The sequence below is a fragment of the Cervus elaphus genome, chromosome 10, assembly GCF_910594005.1.
Source record: "Cervus elaphus chromosome 10, mCerEla1.1, whole genome shotgun sequence".
Taxonomy (NCBI): Eukaryota; Metazoa; Chordata; class Mammalia; order Artiodactyla; family Cervidae; genus Cervus; species Cervus elaphus.
In genome coordinates this window covers 32557227-32574165 of record NC_057824.1, presented here as the reverse complement: position 1 = coordinate 32574165, position 16939 = coordinate 32557227, and positions in this window count along the sequence as shown.

Sequence of the window (16939 nt, the reverse complement as noted above, 5' to 3'; positions counted from 1 at the left end):
GGCAGCAGCTGCTAGAACTGACAGCCTCTGCATGGCAGAAAAAAAATTTTTTTTCAAGAGAGCTAACCCTAGAATCTGACATTCCCACATCTCAGCCTATATCCTGAGAAAGCCATTATTCAAAAAGTCACATGCACCTCAACATTCACTTCAGCACTACTTACAAGAGCTAAGACACAGACCCAGCAAAATGTCCACTGATAGGTTAAAGCTCAAAAAGGACCTGGGACTTACCAACAATGGACTATTATTCAGCAGTGAAAAGCTGGCACTGAAATTATGAAATTATTCCACTTGTAGCCATAGAAATGGATGCTGGAGGATCACATTCTAAGCAAAATCAACCAGGGGGAGACAAGAATATATGATGTCCCTTCTAGGCAAAATTTAAAAAGAGATACAAAGGAAGCAAATTACAACGCAAAAATTGATTCTGAGATTTCAAATACAAGAATTTTTTGAAAAATAAAGGAAAGGCCAAGGAATTAATTAGGAGGTTGGGAATAACACATACACAGAAATTTGTGTCTGTACTAGATGCTCCACAAGGACCTGATGGTCAGCCCAGGGAACTATGCTGACCATCTGCAAAAACTTTATGGCAAAAGAATACAAATAGAACAGATGTGCTGTTTGTATATTTCATAAATGAATCAGGCAGCTGTACGCTGATGACAAACAGAAAGGCACAAAATTAATATACTCCAACATAGCATAGGCATGAAATTAAGGAAAATAAAAGCATTGCCTTGTTTATCCCATCCAACCTTCCTGACTTGCACTGCCATTCCATCCCTGAAGCCTGAGCAGACTTGGGTCCCATTGCTGGATTGAGGTGGAGCTGAGACAGCCGAGCAACGCGCCCTTAATTGAGACCCCTCTTAAACCGCTTCTGTTTGGTTTCCCTGACTGAGACCAGAGTCCCTAATGCTCCCCAAGGATGGGGATCCGACCCTCTATCTTCCAGGACCTTGGAAATGTTACCTAGCCCCTAGGACCTCTGGTGCTGGGGTTCCCAACTCAAGCTTCCTTTTTGAGAGTTCAGCCTCCTAGGCCCCTCAGCAGGGTGCTGTGGCCCGGGCTGGAATGAGTCTGGAGGGGAGGGGTGAAGCTTTAGCGGGAAGAAGTGAGACACAATCTCTTAAAGTGTTGCTCAGGCACTTTCCACTTCAATTCACAGCCCAGGAAGCCAAGTTGCCCTAAGGCTCTGGTTGCCCAAGGAACCAGGGGTGGCCCCAGGGAAAGTGCTGCCACCTTGTGGACACGTTCTGTAACTACAACTGCACCTCCGGCGCTTACTGGCGCCTCTATTTCTCAAGCGTTGGGGTCTGTTAATGACAGCTGACCTCAGGACAAGTCCTGGGGCAAGGATTGCAGAAATAAATTCGAAGCACAACTGGCTTTCAGGAAGCCAACTGCCACAGGTAAATTCTCCTCACACCGTTCATGGAAAAAACAAAAACCCAAATGTCCACACAGGACAGGATGCTCAGGATTCCTAACTACTGCAGGAATGCCAATCAAAATGAAAACAAGAAATCAAGTCCCATCAGAGCATCCTCAGGAGGCTACACTAAAGGCAAGAGAGCCTGGGGAAAGGGAACGCCCCTACACAGTAGGCGGGAAGGAACGCTAACAACATCCAGTATAATGGACAGTCTCTGAATGCCTGAAAAGACACCGTCGAGAGAGGCTAGGTCTAGGATCTGACATCCCCACGTCTGGGCCTAGATCCCGAGAAATCCATAATTCAAAAAGACACCTGCACCCCAACTAGCCCTGAAGCACTACTCACAATAGCTGACACAGAGACAGCAAAATCTTCACTCACAGATTAAGCTTAAACAAGATGTGCTACATATATACGATGGACTATTAGCCATAAAACCAGAACTGAAGTGAGGAAGTTGTGCCACTGGTAGCCACAGGGATAGATCTAGAAGGATCATACCCTAAAGGAACTCAGCCAAACAAAGGAAGGCAATAACATAAGATGTCCCTTCTAGGCAAAATAAAAAAAGTGAAACGAAAGAATTTACAACCTGAAGACAGACTGAGAATTCAAATTCAAACCAAGAGTTCAAGAAAAAAGTGAAGTGCCTGGGATAAATTAGGCGGTTGGGACTAATATAGACACAAATCTGTGTCTGTAATAGTAATCCACAAGGATTACCAGCTTCCTTCCTTCCTCTCTTCCACATACAGAAATCTCTATCTCTCATCTATATACATGGAAACATGCATCTCTAAGAGATACTCCACATAGACTGTTTTCTTCCTTCCTTCCTCATATACACAGAACAGTGTATGTGAGATAGATAAGCCACAAGGACCAGATGCTCAGCACTTTGCTCGGCCTTCTGCAATAAACTCTGTGGCAAAAGAACCCAAAAAAGACTGGATATGCTCCATGGATACGTCGTGCCTGAATCAGGCGACTGTACCCTGCCTACAAGCGCAGGGTGGCAGATTGACTCTACTCCTACATAGCATCGACATGAAGTCAAAGGAAAGGAGAGAAAATCAGTGCCAACTTTATTCTTTCCAACCTCCCTCATTTGGGCTTCTATGGCATCCCAGGAGCCTGAGTAGGCTTGAGTCCCAAGGTTGGACTGGGGTGGAGTCCAGACAGCCTGGCAAGGTGACCTTCATTGAGCCCCTTTTTAGTTAATTTTATTATTTCTGAGCCCCTTGAAAATCACAACTGTTGGCTTGTCTCAGCTGGGACCAGAGTCCTGAGGGGGATCAAAGCCTGGAGGCTCGTGGAGGCAATAGTCACCTAGCCTGCACATCTCTTGGTGCTGGGGTTCCCAGCTCAAGCCTTCCTCCTGAGAGTGCAGCCTCCTAGCACCTAAGTACCCTCAGCTGGGTGCCGTGGTCCCGGTTGGGATTAGTCTGGGGGTCGGGTGTGTGAAGCTTTAGGGGGAAGAAGCCGTGAGACACAAGGCTGCAGGTGTTTCGCTCTGGCACATTCCACTCCAATTCACAGCCCAGGAAGCCCACGTTCCCTAAGGCTCTGGTTGTCTGCGGAACCAGAGGCCGGCAGGGAAACGTACTGCCGCCACCTTGTGGAGACTTCCTGTAATGACAACAGCCCCACCTGTGCTTAATGGCACTTCTACTTCAGATGTCCTTGTTCAGTCGCTAAGTTGTGTCCGACTCTTTGCGACCCCATGCACTGCAGCACGCCAGGCCTCCTTGTCCTTTGGTATCTCCCGGAGCTTACTCAAACACATCTCCATTGAGTCGGTGATGCCATCCAACCATTTCATCCTCTGTCGTCTCCATCTCCTGCCTTCAATCTTTCCCAGCATTGGGGTCTTTTCCAGTGAGTCAGCTCTTAGCATCAGGTGGCCAAAGTATTGGAGTTTCAGCTTCAGCATCAGTCCAGTGCATCAGTCCATCAGTCCAGTATCAATATTCCAATGAATACTCATGACTGATTTCCTTTAGGATTGACTGGTTGGATCTCTTTGCAGTCCAAGGGACTCTTAAGAGTCTTCTCCAACACCGTAGTTCAAAAACATCAATTCTTCGGCATTCAGCCTTCTCTATGGTCCAACTCTCACGTCCATACATGACTACTGGAAAAACCATAGCTTTGACGAGACGGGCCTTTGTCAGGAAAGTAATGTCTCTGCTTTTTAATAAGCTGTCTAGATTTGTTACAGCTTTTATTGCAAGGAGCAAGTGTCTTTTAATTTCATGGCTGCAGTCACCATCTACAGTGATTTTGGAGCTCAAGAAAATAAAGTCTGTCACTGTTTCCATTATTTCCCCATCGATTTGCCATAAAGATTATGAAGATATCATAATCTTCGTTTTTTGAATGTTGAGTTTTAAGCCAACATTCAAATGTCCTGGGGGGTTGTTAATCACAGCTACCCTGAGGCCATTTCCTGGGGTGGGCTCTGCAGAGAGGAATTCCAAACACAATGGACTTTTAGGAAGCCAAAAGCAAAGGGAAATTTTCCGCATGCCCTTTAAGGAATTTAAAAAAAAATACAAAACCCAAATCTCCACCACAGGCCAAGATGCTCTGCATCCCTAATTACTGCAGGGATGCCAATCAAAAATGACAACCAGAAATCAAAACCCACCCTTCAGATTGGGCTTCCTCATGAATCTACAAATAATAAATGTAGGAGAGAGCCTTGAGTAAAAAGAACCCCCTACACAATAGGTGGGAAGGTAGTCTGGCAACACAAAGGATAGTTAACAGTCTCCAAATGCCTGAAAATAAACTAGACTAGGTCTAGGATCTAACATTACCCCATCTAGTCCTAGATCCCAAGAAATCCATCATTTAAAAGACACATGCACCCCAATGAGCACTGCAGCACCGCCTACAAGAGGCAACACCGAGAAACAGCAAAATCCTCACCGACAGATTAAAGCTTCAACTAGATGTGCTCCGTGTGTATGATGGACTATCACTCGGTCATATCAAAACACCACTAAATGAGGAAATCGGGCTCCTGGGAGCTGATTGGGCCTACGTGATCTCTTCATGAAGAAATAGAGATCTCTTCAAGAAATTTTCTTGAAGAAATAGAGATCTTTTCAAGAAAATTTGAGGTACCAAGGGAATATTTCATGCAAAGATGGGCACAATAAAGGACAGAAATGGTATGGACCTAACAGAAGCAGAGGATATTAAGAAGAGGTGGCAAGAATACACAGAAGAACTATACAAAAAAGATCTTCATGACCCAGATGACCACGATGGTGTGATCACTTACCTTTAGCCAGACATCCTGGAATGCGAAGTCAAATGGGCCTTAGGAAGCATCACTATGAACAAAGCTAGGGGAGGTGATAGAATTCCAGCTGGGCTATTTCAAATACTGAAAGATGATGCTGTGAAAGTGCTACACTCAATATGCCAGCAAATTTGGAAAACTCAGCAGTGGCCACAGGACTGGAAAAGGTCAGTTTACATTCCAATCCTAAAGAAGGGCAATGCCGAAGAATGTTCAAACTAGCACACAGTTGTACTCATCTCACATGTTAGCAAAGTAATGCTCAAAATTTTCCAAGCCAGGCTTCAATAGTAGGTGAATGTGAACTTCCAGATGTTCAAGCTGGATTTAGAAAAGGCAGAGGAACCAGAGATCAAGTTGCCAAGATTGGATGGATCAGAGAAAAAGCAAGAAAGTTCCAGAAAAACATCTACTTCTGCTTTATTGACTATGCCAAAGCCTTTGACTGTGTGGATCACAATAGTTCAGTTCAGTTCAGTCACTCAGTCATGTCGGACTCTTTGCGACCCTATGAATCGCAGCATGCCAGGCCTCCCTGTCCATCACCAACACCCAGAGCTTACTCAAACTCATGTCCATTGAGTCAGTGATGCCATCCAACCATCTCATCCTCTGTCGTCCCCTTCTCTTCCCGCCTTCACTCTTTCCCAGCACCAGGGTCTCTTCTAATGAGTCAGTTCTTCACATCAGGTGGCCAAAGTATTGGAGTTTCAACTTGAGCATCAGTCCTTCCAATGAATCAGTCCTTCAGGACTGATTTCCTTTAGGATGGGCTGGTTGGATCTCCTAGCTGTACAAGGGACTCTCAAGAGTCTTCTCCAACACCACAGTTCCAAAGCATCAGTTCCTCAGCGCTGTTTTCTTTATAGTCCAACTCTCCCATCCATACACGACTACTGGAAAAACCATACATAGCTTTGACTAGATGGACCTTTGTTGACAAAGTAATGTCTCTGCTTTTTTTTTTTTGACGGCAGTCCACCAGGCTCCGCCATCCCTGGGATTCTCCAGGCAAGGACACTGGAGTGGGTTGCCATTTCCTTCTCCATGTCTCTGCTTTTTAATATGCTGTCTAAGTTGGTCATAGCTTTTTTTCCAAGGAGCAAGTGCCTTTTAATTTCATGGCTGCAGTCACCATCTGCAGTGATTTTGGAGCCCCCCAAAATAAAGTCTGTCACTGTTTCCATTGTTTCCCCATCTGTATGCCATGAAGTGATGGGACCAGATGCCTTGATCTTAGTTTTCTGAATGTTGAGTTTTAAGCTAACTTTTTTACTCTCCTCTTTCACTTTCATCAAGAGGCTCTTTAGTTCTTCTTCGCTTTCTGCCATAATGGTGGTGTCATCTGCATATCTGAGGTTATTGATATTTATCCCGGCAATCTTGATTCCAGCTTGTGCTTCATCCAGTCCAGCATTTCACATAATGTACTCTGCACAGAAGTTACATAAGCAGGGTGACAATATACAGCCTTGATGTACTCCTTTCCCAATTTGAAACCACTCTGTTGTTCCATGTCCAGTTCTAATAAACTGGACACAATAAACTGTGGAAAATTCTTAAAGAGATGGGAATACCAGACTACTTGACCTACCTCCTTAGAAATCTGTATGCAGGTCAAGAAGCAACAGTTAGAACTGGACAAGGCTGTGTATTGTCACCAAAATTGAGAAAGACACATGTATCCCATTGTTCACTGCTCTCTCTCTTAATGGGACGCTTGGGGCAGGTTACCTGGGAGATCGGTGTCTGCAGGATGCAGGCAGAGTGTCATGGGGGCTGCGGGAAGGCTTGGCCGGAACTGGGGCGTCTGCCTCTGTGTGGTCCAGCTGCACAGGTAAGAGTGGGAGGGAGGCCCCACTTCCAGGTCACCTGTGCTTTTCCAGAGCTGCTATGTCCCCCATCACGTGGCAGCCACTTCCGCCCAACAAGGGTCCCAAGGGGAGGCAGAGGAAGCGGCCAGTTCCATATCAGGAAAAGAGTACATCAAGGCTGTACATCTCCATCTGCTTTATTGACTACACCAAAGCCTTTAACAGGAAACTGTGGAAAATTCTTAAAATATGGGAATACCAGACCACCTGACCTGCCTCCAGAGAAATCTGTATGCAGGTCAGGAAGCAAGTTAGACCTGGATGTGGAATAACAGATTGGTTCCAAATCGGGAAAGGAGTACATCAAGGCTGTATATTGTCACCCTGCTTATTTAACTTCTATGCCGAGTACATCACTGAAATGCTGGGTTGGATGAATCACAAGCTGGAATCAAGGTTGCCAGGAGAAATATCAATAACCTCAGATATGGAGATGACACCACCCTTATGGCAGAAAGTTTCACCCTTGATAAGGGTGAAACAGGTGAGTGAAAAAGCTGGCTTAAAATTCAACGTTCAAAAAATGAAGATTATGGCATCCCATCCCATGACTTCATGGCAAATAGATGGGGAAACAATGGAAACAGTGACAGACTTTATTTTTTGGGGCTCCAAAATCACTGCAGATGGTGATTGCAGTCATGAAATTAAAAGATGCTTGCTCCTTGGAAGAAAAGCTATGACCAACCTAGACAGCATACTGAAAAGCAGAGACATTACTTTGCTGACAAATGTCTGTCTAGTTAAAGCTACAATTTTTCCAGTAGTCATGTGTGGATGTGAGAGTTGGGCCATAAAGAAGGCTGAGCACTGAAGAAATGATGCTTTCAAACTGTGGTGTTGGAGAAGACCCTTGAAAGTCCCTTGGACTGCAAGCAGATCAAATCAGTAAATTCTAAAGGAAATCAAACTTGAATATTCATTGGAAGGACTGATGCTGAAACTGCAATACTTTGGCCACCTGATGCAAAGAGCTGACTCACTGGAAAAGACCCTGATGCTGGGAAAGATTGAGGGCAGGAGGAGAAGGGAGTGACAGAGGATGAGATGGTTGGATTGAATCACCGACTTAATGGACATGAACTTCAATAAACTCCGGGAGATGATGAAAGACATTGAAGTGTGGTGTGCTGCAGTCCATGGGGTCCCAAAGAGTCAGACACAACCGAGTGACTGAACAATAACAAATCTACGGAAAACCGTACATGTCCATATTCATTGTGAGCTGCTCTTATGTCTAAATTAAAATGTTCCTATTGGGATAGCAATGCATTTTCACTTGTTCTGTTTTGGATGAAGGATAATGCCTGCCCACTGCCTCCCAACGATAATGGCAAAGGTGAGCAATGAGCAGAGGAAAGAGAAAGAGGTGAAAAGGCAGGACTGGGAAGGGGAGAGAAGAGCCCGTCGTCAGCTATTGGACCAGACCTTCTGCTCTGTGGGCTGTTGTCGCCATCAGTCCTCAGGAGGAAAGCAAGGGGATGGAATTCATTAAAGAAAGGAGCTCAGGATCTACCTGCAATACAGGAGATCCTGGTTCAATTCCTGGGCTGGGAAGATCCCCTGGAGAAGGGATAGGCTACCCACTCCAGTATTCTGGCCTGGAGAATCCCACGGACTGTATAGTCCATGGATTATGCAGTCCATGGGGTCACAAAGAGTCGGACACGACTGAGTGACTTTGACTTTCAAGAAGCTCAGAAAGTCAGATTCAGAGTCAGTGGGAGGTGAGCGCTTACTGTCACTTTTCCTGAAACCCTTGGTCTCTGGTTGACAGAAGATTATGCTCAGTGACCTGTCCATGCTTACGAGGTGTATTATGTGTCAGCAGCAGTGAACTCAAGCCTCGCAGTTTCTTGTGAGACAAATCACTTACCAGACTGTCTCAGGACATTTGAGATGTCTTGCTTTATTCATTCTTTTTTATCAAACTGCCTGAGCCTAATGGGCAAAAGAACTGTGTGGTCTAGTTTGTCAGAGAAGGGTTCAAATAAATGGAAAGAATGTTTCAAATACCTCTGCTATTTTGACACAGAAATTCAAGATTGCCCAAAGTTTAGGTTATTTCAAAGTCATTCCTTTCAAAAAGAAAGACCTAACTACTTCCAAATAATTGGGAACATGTTATTTCATAATCAGATTTCTAACTTTGGTGGTATACATTTTGTTCTGCTAATGCGATGAGGGGCTTCCCCAGTGGCTTAGACGGCAAATTAAAAAGAAACAGAAGTTATGTCTCTAGAATTTAATCAGGGCACAATGGTGAGAAAGCAGAAATAACAACAGCAAAATAGAAAATATATTCTGTTCACCTGCCACTGACAACATGTTGCCTATCAGTGTTACTATAAGAACTAAAGGTTAATTTAAAAAAGAATACTCAGGAAAAACACAAAAGCTTTTGGGTTTTCATTCAAGTAATTCCACACTAAATTACAACCCTGAATTAAAATTCTCAAAAGCTTTCATTTCCCAGGTACTCACAATTGGGCTTGAGAAAGGCCTGTAGTCTTGTGGCCATTCCCTGCAATAGCAACTGTCAAAGATTTGCTTGTGAGTCCTTGTTCAGTCACTCAGTGATATCCGATGTTATGATACAAATTATTCACGGCACATACAGCTCACTGTGGGGCTTCAGCGTATCGGGTCGCCAGGCTGAGCCAAGCCCCAGCACAAGGAAAGCAGGTCCAGGGTCCAGAAGAAAACCTTTCAGGGGAGGTGCTCAATCCTGAATAGGATTCAGTTTAGAGACGTTAACACTTAGGTTACCTCTTAGAGGTTGCTGGGAGTTTTCCAGGCAGTGAGGAGAGAAGATGAACAGAAATAATCACAGATGACTCTGTATGCCTAAGACAAAGAAGTGTGTGGGTATAAGAGAAGGTGAGGGTGATTTACAAGGTTGAGATTAGGAGCACTTCTGTACACCATTTCAGAGGCTTTGAATTTCGCACATAGGAACTGAAGAAACACTGAAACTTCAGAAGGGGAGGTTGGTGTTTGAAGGACGACCCCCTTGAAGACAGAAGGCTTCTCAGGGGGCTTATCTAAATGGCCCCAATAAGACCTAATTTTTTTGTTTTTTAATTTTCAAGTTTATTTTATTACTTTTCCAGATTTATTGAGAAATAATTGACATACATCATTGTTTAAGTTTAAGGCATACAGCATGACAGTTTTGATTGATACGTGTTGTGAAATGATTACCACAGTAGGCTTAGCTAACATTCATCTTATTTCTGGATTTCCTTCCCGTTTAAGTCACCACAGAGCACTGAGTAGAGAGTTTCCTGTGCCATATAGCAGGTTCTCGTTAGTTATCTATTTTATACATTAAAGCCTTGTCCTGGCAAAGTGGCAGGACAATGTCTCCCACATTGCAGGTGGATTCTTAACAGCTTGCAATAACTCAATGAAGCTATGAGCCATGCCATGCAGGGCTGCCCAAGACAGACAGGTCACAGGGAAGAGTTCTGATAGAATGTGGTCTGTTGGAGAAGAAAATGGCAACCCACTCCAATATTCTTGCCTGGCAAATCCCATGAATGGTATGAAAAGGCAGCAGTCCCTGGGATCACAACGAGTTGGATACAACTTAGCAACTGAACAGAAACAAAGCGAATATAAGACCCAATTTTTTAAAAAAGTATTTCCTGTTACTTTTATAGAAGTACAATGGAAATATCTATATTACTGGTAGTTACTGTTTCATTGAGGTACTGAAGGGTAATTGTCATATGCATGGGTGCGTGCTTTAGTCATGTCCTACTCTTTGTGATCCCACGGACTGTGATTCTCTAGGTGAGAATACGGGAATGGGTTGCTGTTGTGGTCTTTGCAGACTGGGAACCCAGGACGACAGTCAACGAAGAGAAAGCGATGAAAAGAAGGACGTGGGGGACCAAAGTCTCGAGTGAAACAAGGGTGCTTTATTTCAGGCAGCGTGTGCTTATATATTGTTATACAAGGAAGCTTTAGGCAGAAAATAAGGTTGAGCAAAAATACCAAAACCAGACTCATAAGAACAGTAACTAAGGAAATAAAAATCATCATAGGGCCATAACAAGAGTAACTAGGGGAATAACAATGTCACTGGGCCAAAAGACAATCCCTATCTTGAGAAATAGGAACATGACTACGTAGTTTTACAGGAAAGTAAAAGGCTACTGAAAGGAATCCACGTATGCGCTCCGTCTCATGACCTCAGTCCTGAGAACTGCGTGCAGCTCTTCTCGTTCCTGTTTTCCAGGAACTGATAGAGAACAGAGGGCCTTTGAGAAACAGAAAACAACATATAGGATTCCTTAAAATGAAACGTTCCCTGACTGGTTGCCATTGTCTCCTCCAGGCGATCTTCCTGATCAGGGATCAAACCCCCATCTCCTGTGGTTCCTGCATTGCAGGTGGATTTTTTACCCCCCAGAGGCACTAGGGGAGGCCTGTAATTGCTACATCAACAGTGATGTGCTGCGCTGTGCTTAGTCGCTCGGTCGTGTCTGACTCTTTGGGACCCCAGGGACGGTAGCCCACCAGGTTCCCCTGTCCATGGGGATTCTCCAGGTAAGAATACCGGAGGAGGGCCATGCCCTCCTCCAGGGGATCTTCCCAACCCAGGGATCTAACCCAGGCCTCTTGCACTGCAGACAGATTCTTTACCATCTGAGCCACCAGGTAGGCCCGCTAACAATGACAGATCGAAGGAAAACAGTAAAGCTCTATTTGATCAGCAGTGCTTGGTGTGTTCCACAGAAGAGAGTGACTCAGAGACGGAGGAGTGAAGGGTGTTTCTAAATTCATGTTTGGGGAAAACTGGGACTGATGGTACTGTAAGCTCCACACACACTTCATCCCTCACTCTCATCTCCATGACCCAAACCAGATGGAATCTAAGATACCATGTTGCAGTGGGGAAAAGTACATAAAAAATGGAACCATAGTGAATTTATTTGAAATAGTAAATGCTCAAGCACAAGACCAAATGTATCATAAAAGGAAGGACAGTGGCAATTGGATGAATCAAAAATACCGAGTCCAGGGACTTCCCTGGTGGTTCAGTGGCTAAGACTCCATGCTCCCAGTGAAGGGGGTGTGGGTTCAATCCCACATGCCACAACTAAAGAGTGTGCATGCTGTAATGAAGATGAAAGATTCCACATGCTGCAACTAAGAGCTAGGGCAGCCAAATAAATTTCAAAATAAGTTTTTAGAAAAAAAATACTGAGTCCATTTTTACTAAGTAAGAATATTGAGTAATGTTATATGATTGCAAAGAAATGTTACAAGACGGTGAAATGTGCTGAAGGAAAATATTATTGTAACACATTTAAAAACTTCAGATAAACAAGGACTATAACCATCATTTTATTGCAAGAAAACTATGCATGCTATGGCTGACAAAAGTGGCCCTTATTTTTCTCATGTAATTGGCTCTCTTTTTGTCATGTTATTCTGCCAACTAAACAGCCCACTGAGATGCTTCCTGAAGGTTTGCAGCAGGCTGAGCCTGGTTATTTTTCCAAGTGGAAACAACTTGCTTGATCTATATATCTTGACTTATAAAAATTTGTTACAACACATTCCTAAAGTGTAGAGTGGGGAACTGTGACAATTTCCACAATTATAATACAATGTGAAAGTGAAAGTGAAGTCCCTCAGTCGTGTCTGACTCTTTGAAACCCCGTGGACTGCAGCCTCCCAGGCTCCTCCGTCCTTGGGATTTTCCAGGCAAGAGTACTGGAGTGGGTTGCCATTTCCTTCTCCAGGGGATCTTCCTGACTCAGGGATTGAACCCAGGTCTCCTGCATTGCAGGCGGACGCTTTACCCTCTAAGCCACCAAGAAATACAATGTAATGGGATCTAAAATGGAAATATTTTGGTTCATGTTACATAAATGGCAAGAGAACAGTAGAGGTTCAGCTCTGTACTTACTATTAAAAATTCATCATCAGCAGAAATAATGGCTGTGTTTCACTATTATCATTTTTAGTCTCACTGTTAGTGATCTTAAGCACAAAGTCAGTTAAGCACATATTAGACAATTTGTGATTTCTTATGACTTGAAAGAAAGGATTACATTTGAATTATTTACCCAGGTGTGTCAAGAAAAAAAAAATTAGACTTGCTTACTTGTGACTAGAAATTCAATACAAAAAAAAGAAAAACTTTTTCTCCTCAAGCATCGAGGACAACACAAACATTCCAGCGCCAACTATGGTTCACTGTGAAAAACAGTGTGTTTACATCAATAAAAACTAGACTAATGTTTCTGATGACTGTTTCTCAGGAGTAAGTAGACTGATCATCACAGCTTTATTTCCAGTGAGACACACTTGTAGCGTTTGTGAGCCTAAAACCAACACGCCAAGATCCAGGGGCACCACGTCATGTATCAAGACTAACAACTGGGACTTCGCTGGTGGTCCACTGGGTAAGCATCCACCTGTCAATCCAGGGGATGGGGTTCAATCCCTGGTCTGGGAAGATCCCACATGCTGCGATCAACTAAGCCCGAGAGCTATAACCATTGAAACCGTGCACCCAGAGTCCACAACATGCTCCACAACAGCAAAGAAGAAGCCACCGCAAGGAGAAGCCCTCACACGCACGGCAACTAGAGAGCAGCCCCCTGTCGCAGCAGCTAGACCAAGCCTGTGTGCATCAAGAAGACCCAGCACAGCCAAAAATAAAACAAAAATCAAAACCAAAGAAATAAGACTAACAAGAGGTCCACGCTGTAAGTCTTAAATAGCAAGACTATGACTGTGCTGAAAAGGATGAAAAACACATTTATGGACTGCAGTGACCTACTCTAAGAAGAGAGTTTAAAAAGAAATCATTTTAATGATCTTTGCTGAGTGTTTATCAGCTTTTTGAAAACAACTTTCTGTTAAACACATATTTTCTAATGATCAATAAAGTGTGCTGTTACTATCTTACATTCTTTACAACAGAAAGAATACATACACATGAAATATTTGAAAGTCGGAAAGTGCCTTTTTTAGAATACTATGGTTATAGAAGGGTTTATATGCTAGAGAAAGTGTGTATCATCTCCTATGATGGTTTCATATTCAGGAGACAGTCAACATCTCATTCTCCAGCTGCCACTGGACCCCTGGGCATTTCTAATGCTTTTTTTCATTTGACAATATGCTCAGTCGTGTCTGACTCTTTGCGACCCCATGGACCGTAGCCCCCCAGGCTCCCCTGTCCATGGGATTCTCCAGACAAGAATACTGGAGTGGGTTGCCATTTCCTTCTCCAGGGGATCTTCCTGACCCAGGAATCGAACCTGTGTCTCTTGCATCTCTTCACTGGCAAGTGGATTATTTACCATTGCACCACCTAAGAAGCCTTAATATTATATTGGAAACTTAAAAACAAACCGTCAGTGTGATAGAATTGGAGGTTAAATGTAAATCTAATGGCTGTTCACACTAAGTCGACAAAAACCTCTCTTTACCACCCCCTCAAAAGCCTTCCTGTCACTTGGAGCAGGAGTCACAGTCGTCACAATAAATAACCTGCGCGCCCTGCGCCTCCTCAGTCCTGCTCCCACTCACTGGCCCCAGACAGGCCTCCTCGCTGCGCCCCCGCCTCAGGGTCTTTGCAGGTTCTGTTCCCTCTCCTGAGAACACGCTTCCACAAGTGTGCCCTCATCTCTGGCACACACGGAGCTCCCGCACTCTCAGGCTGTTGTTCAAATGCTACCTTCTTAGAGAGATACCCTTAGCCATCTTTACAAACACCGTATCATCGCCAGAAATTCCCTAAATCGCTTCGCTCTTGTTTGTTCACAACACTTAACGACATATATCTCTGCAGTTTCCCTTGTTTATGGATTTATTAATCCCCCATCTTCTCTTTCTCCCCACTAGACCTTGAGCTCCACGAGGACAGGTTCCGATTGCTTATCCAGTGCTTGCAAACCCTAGAGCCTACACAAGTGCCTTGTATCCAATCAGGTTTTTTTTTTTTAAATGGAGTATAGATGCTTTACAATTTTGTGTTCATTTCTACCACACAGCGAAGTAAATCAGCTATACATGTGCATAAACCCCCTCTTTTCTGGATTTTCTTCCCTTTTAAATCGCCACAGAGCACTGAGTTCCCTGTGCTATACAGTAGGTTCTCATTTGTTATCTGTTTCATACATAGTAATGAGCATGAGGGTTAATTTCATATCAAGGGAAATATCTTTTTTTTTTTTTTTTTCACCATTCAATAATATCTGCCTCTGAAGTCGCATCTTCGAATGCAAGTTATCACCAGCACATCAGCTTGCAGCGACTGTGCTCATCCTAACCCTATTCTGCCTGAGGCCCTGCAATGACTCCCACATTCTCCTCTGGTCCACACTGAAATGGGACAGCACAAAGCCTTACTGGTAAAATCCCACCACCCGGTTCTGGTGACTCAGCCCTGGCATTACGTTGGAAGTTAGCATCAGGGCTGTGCATGGAACTGTTTCAAAGGCTGAATGCAGTAATCCAAGCCAACATTCAATCAACACACTATTTAAACAAAACGTGGGTACTCTCATCTCCTCACAAATATGTTTTTATTGATTCTTCTCTTTTTTCAAACTTCATCCTTTTATTTCAGTACTACAAAATGGACTTTAAGCTGTTAATTTGGAAGGCTGTTCTTTTTTCATGTCATTTTTAAATTGTCTTATGAAACAATATCATATTTACTCAGGCAAACCAAATGCCATAGCCAGAACAGTTTAAACTGGTGTTTATTTTAAAATAGTTTCTGCTCTGTTCTCCAGATTATTCACCTGACTTTGCTTCTTACCCGTCAATACCACTGACATTTTGAACAAATTTAGTTGTGGTTCTGGATTTCCAGTGAAACTTTTTTTGCAAATATACAAACTCAGAATTATTCAAACTATGGACATGATATAATTATAGTGCACACATAATGTGACTTTTAGATATCTTCCACTTGGATTCGGCATCAAGATATCTGTCTAGATAAAAAGAAACATCTTTAAACAGAGCAATCTGCATTTCACCCTGAAAGTGCACTAACTAATTTGTTTGAGCACATACAAATTATCCACAACTTACGTTTGCTTTCCCAAGCTAAAATGTGTCTTCAAACTTTATTGCTTGATTCTTTTGTTACTCCCAATCTTATTTTTATTATATTACTATTATCTTGTTCTAAAACACTTGTTTATTTCTTTGTGGAGAATAGCATTCAGGTATTACAGTTTCAGATTTGTTCTAGGCAGCTTTCGTTCTTTTGTTCACACAAGGCTGAACATTTCTGACAGCTTTCAAAGGAGAGATTGGAATTCATTGAAAAGCAGTATTTTCTGTGATAAAACACAGCACATATTAAAGATGTGAAGAAAAAGTCACAAAGGGAAAACTAACCTCAGGTCATGGAAAAATGAGAAATCTCTGACAATTCTCAAGTACACATGGAGAAAACAACGTAATTATTTATTTTCTGGGCTTTCTTCTTCCTTAGGCTTTTCTGGTCTCAAAAAATATCAGAAATGTATGTGGATCCAAAGGTAGATGACGATGAGGTGAAAAGCTGATGTGTGAATGTTCTAAAGACAAGATGATATTAGTGGTTAAGATGAGTGCATCTAAGAAAGGTTTTGCTTCCCATGATTCCATAATGATTAATAATTGAAACTGTGCACACTTGAAAATCAGTTCTGGGACAGGGGTAAAGACATGCATTTCTGAAAGGCACTGCAACTCCAGGAAGGGAAGATATACCTAGATGCATGGTTACAACTTCTTCTCTCTTCTGAAACAGTTTGTGAAAACACTGTGGTTTTAATATAACTTTAATCAATGTCAGATCACCACTGCAGAGCCTTCTTGGGTTAAAAGTTAATTTAATTACCTATTTCTCTGATAACACAGTTTCAAAGATGACTTTGCCCTTAGTTCGTCACATGAAATATTGTTTCATGAATAGAAAAATAACATAATTTGATTCTGTGTTACCTTACTCAGCTCAAAAATGCACAGTAGGTGTAGTAATTTATTATTGAAAATGGACTTCTGGTGGCTCAGTGGTAAAGAATCTGCCTGCCAATGCAGGAGATGCAGGTTCAATCTCTGGGTTGGGAAGATCCCCTGGAGGAGGACATGGCAACCCACTCCAGTATCCTTGCCTGGAGAGTCCCATGGACAGAGGAGCCTGACAGGCTATATAGTCCATGAGGTCACAAAAGTTGGACACAACTTAGTGACTAAGCATCCACCACCAATATTGAAAGTAGAAATATACTCCCTAGAGCAAAAGAGTTAATGTATTCATTTGCTATT